Source organism: Octodon degus, unplaced genomic scaffold (assembly GCF_000260255.1).
Source record: "Octodon degus isolate 3935 unplaced genomic scaffold, OctDeg1.0 scaffold00090, whole genome shotgun sequence".
Lineage (NCBI taxonomy): Eukaryota > Metazoa > Chordata > Mammalia > Rodentia > Octodontidae > Octodon > Octodon degus.
Genome location: NW_004524666.1, coordinates 9143703 through 9147730, shown reverse-complemented (window position 1 = coordinate 9147730; position 4028 = coordinate 9143703). Strand labels below are relative to the sequence as shown.

Here is a 4028-nt window from a genome sequence, read left to right as displayed (position 1 = left end):
CTTGCTTTATATAAAGAAATAACTCGTATCAGTTTCATTGAGGTGTTCCTTGTCTAACTCTATAGGTTTGTTTTCTGTCAGAAACTTAGCAACTTGTGAAAATTTGACTCTTATGGACTCTTTATATCATAGTTGACATATAATTCAGCTACCACACAATTGCTCAGTGGAGGTTCACAAGTCTGTAGTGCCGCTGCGACCGTTGGCAGGGACTGGTGGCCATAGCTGCTGAACCTCTGGAGGAGCCCTGAGCCCTCTGAGTCAAAGAGCAGAGCGTGTGGGCTGATCAGCATGTCGCATTACGAGAGGTACGGAGGAGAAACGAAGGTGTATGTTGGTAACCTGAGAACTGGTGCCAGCAAAGGAGTGTTAGGGCTTTCAGCTATTATGGTCCCTTAAGAACTGTATGGATCGCAAAAAATCCCCCAGGACTTGCCTTTGTGGAATTTGAAGATCCTAGAGATGCTGAAGATACAGTATGAGGACTGGATGAAAAAGTGACTTGTGGTTCCTGAGTGAGGGTTGAATTTTCAATGGGTATGTCTCGGAGATCTCGCTTTGATAGATCACCTGCCCGTCATCCTTTCGATCCCAATGATAGATACTATGAGTGTGGTGAAAAGGGACATTATGCTTATGATTGTCATCGCAATAGCAGGAGAAGAAGAAGCAGGTCACGGTCTAGATCACATTCTCCATTCAGAGGAATGGGATATTCTCGCTCCCACAGCAAGAGCAGAGGGTGGAGGTCAGTGATCGAGGTCTGTGTCTCTTTGTTGGTCAAGATCGGCCTCGCTCAGAAAACCAAGATCTGGCTCGATAAAAGGATTGAGATTCTGGTCCAGGTCAGGATCAAGGTCTAGGTCTCTTTCACGACCAAGAGGCAGCCGGTCAAAGTCCAGATCTCCATCTCCAAAAAGAAGTCATTCCCCGTCAGGAAGTCCATGCAGAAGCGCAAGTCCTGAAAGAATGGACTGAAGTTCTCAAGTTCATCCTTCAGGGAAAATTTATTTTATTTACATTATTATAAGGGATTTGTGATGTCTGTAAAGTGTAACTTAGAAAGGATATGTCAACCATCTAACCAAAATGATCTGGATTATTACTCTATAAATTCATGTCAGTAAAATAATATAAATTTTTGTTGAATGTATTAACATCTTATGGTCTAAAAATGTGAGGTTTTGTTTGCCACATCTAAATAAAAAGTTTCTAATAGACTTTTGATTTGGGTCATTATTGACACTTCTTGAGTTGGTAAACATCAGGAGGCAGACTTAAGTTGTTACTAGCCACATTTGTACTGACCTACATTCAGAGTTTAAGGACATTGGTTAAATCTTGAACATCAACTGTTCTAGACAATCACTTGACTAAGATCTTAAGGGATGTCAAAAATTCCATTTTACCTTTGTAGCACTGGATAAAATGATTTTGAGTCCCGTATAATAGTATGGTTGTGACAAATCCCTAAATTTATTTGAAGTCAGTGTTACTGGATACTGTCACCTAATGATCAGTCTAGGAGGACCACTGATTTCATCACAAGAACAAAGCAAAGCTTACTAAATGTGATATAAAGTGAGAAACTGATTTGTGGAGGCTTAAGTTTTAGTAGTTAATTGATGTTTTCAGGCTTTTGGGTGGGGTGGTTTCTACTGTTCTTTTGTTTCTTTGTTCTCAAATATTTTAATACCAAGACAAAAATGCAAGTGTGAGGAATTGCCTGAATTTGGAACAAAATACTGTAAACCAGCTTTGCAAAATTTTCGAGCCCAGATATACTCAATCCCTTTAAATGGATTGTCTTTTTCTGTTGAAAGGCCTGTTCCACCCAGGCTAAAATGTTTTCTTATTTTTGTTTTTTGGGACAGACCCTGTCTGTGTAGTCCAGGCCGGCCTTGAAGTCACTAGGAGCCCATGTGTCCCTTGAACTCTCAGGCAGTCCTGCCTCAGCTTCCTGGGTGGGATTATAGGTGTGCACCACCACACCCAGCTCCAAACATAAGTTTAACAGTTCCCAACAACCATTATTCTCCTGTTTTGCCAAGCTGGTACAAAGAAAAGTGAAGCTGTTAACAGAAATGTTAATGAGACTAAGCAGTTTTGTAAATCTCACATATTTAGCAATATTTCATGTAGCTAATTGTTTTTAGTAGTATCTCTTATACCTTAGAATGTTATAGTCAGTAGTATAGTCAATTTAAATATTAAGTATAATAGGGCAGTAAAACAGTCGCGAAGGTTTCTGGAAATGCTCTCATCAGTATTACTTAGCTCAGAATGCTGGGGGCACAAGAATCTGCCCTTGTCTATTTTGTAGGCTTTTCAACAGTCATTAGATAGTACTGGAATTTGGGAATACTGGTCTGCCTCATTCATTTGATGCTCTGAGTGACTGCAAGTATGTTGGGAATTATTTGGATTCTTTAACTTTGAAATTTTGACAACTGGTTAAATTAGCAAGGCTGGTATAAAGCTATGTGTGATTGGCAGGCTTATCTGTTACACTTGGTTAGCTTTGTTATGTAGTCTATAAAGTTAAATTTATTCAACAATAAATCTGCAGAGATCGAACAACAAAAAGAAAGAAAAGAAAGAAAGAAAGAAAGAAAGAAAGAAAGAAAGAAAGAAAGAAAGATAGAAAGTCCACAAGTCAAGGGTTTTTAGTGAACTCATAGATCTGTATGATCATTACCATAGGTAATTTTGAAACATTTTATCACCTAAAAAAGAAATCTTCATAGGCTGACCAATGACCTATTGCTTCTTTGTCTTCCAACTTCCCATGCCTCTAGCCCTAAACAACCACTAATTTGTTTTCCCTCTTTACAGAATTTTCCTGTCCTGGGGATGGAATTTCAATATGATTTTTAATAGGTAAACTGGGGCCGGGGAGATGGCTCAGTGGAATAAGTGCTTCCCTGGTAAGTGCAATGGCCTGAGTTCAATCCCTGGTTCTGTCAAAAAAGAAAAAAAGGTAAACCACTTCTTCCACTCAACATACTGCTTTCAAGGTTCATCCATGTTTTGGCTTGTGTCAGAACATCATTCTTTTTTCCAGCTGAACTATATTTTGTTTATCCACTCACGCATCCATGGTCATTTGTGTTGTCCACAAATACCATACTAGGATTTAAATTTTTGTAGATTCTTAAAAATTTGGAACTTGGTTGAATGTATGGCTGAATGGTGGAGCACTTGCCTAACATATTTGAAGCTTTGGCTTTGAGCCCCAGCACCATAGAATAAGAAAAGAGGAGAGGAGAGGAGAGGAGAGGAGAGGAGAGGAGAGGCAAAGTAAGGCATAATGAAGCCAAAACTGCAATAGGCCTTTGTAACTGGTCCATTATTTTGTAGATGAGGAGCCAAGAGCTCTGGGAGGTCAAGACTGTTGTCTAAGGTCATCTCGTCATTCCCTTCACAGAGCTGGAAATGGAACCCTGTCTATCTGACTTCTAGGTCATGCACACACTTACTCATTGAAAACAAATCCACTAGAGTAATGTAAAGAATGATCTAGCATTTTCTAAAGCAGTGTTTGGTTTCATGAATGTTTTGGGTTACCCCTCCTTCTTATAGTCATCAAAAATGGTTGAGGGAAGTTAGAAATTCTGTGAATTCTTTCTTGACATTGTAATTTTCCCTACTGAATTCAGTCCTCTATCTGGTAACTGAAAGCTCTGTGATGAAATGAAGTAAAGATAGAAATACTGGGGGGGGGGGGAGAGGAAGAACGAGAGAGACAGAAACAGAGATAGAGACAGAGAGAGAATTGTCTATTATCTATTGTCATGTAATGTCATGTCATTTATTAACTTTACTCCTCAAAAAACTCCAAATGGTTTTACGAAGACAGAGTACATCTTGAATGGGTTCATATAGGCCTTGCTCTAGTGTGGCTGCTGCATCTGGCTCCCCTAAGGGTGCCTTTCCCCTTTCCATCTGCTCTGGACCTCAGTACCGTCCCCAGGCCCCCTCCCCTCCCTTCCACCAATCCCCTCAGTTCTAGGAGAGCCCGACCATTT

The 4028-nt window shown here is 39.9% G+C and overlaps 1 pseudogene; it reads left to right on the top strand.

Moving 5' to 3' along the window:
• The first annotated feature begins 291 nt into the window (after positions 1-291).
• LOC101584434 lies at positions 292-978 on the top strand (annotated as a pseudogene).
• Positions 979-4028: the final 3050 nt, after the last annotated feature.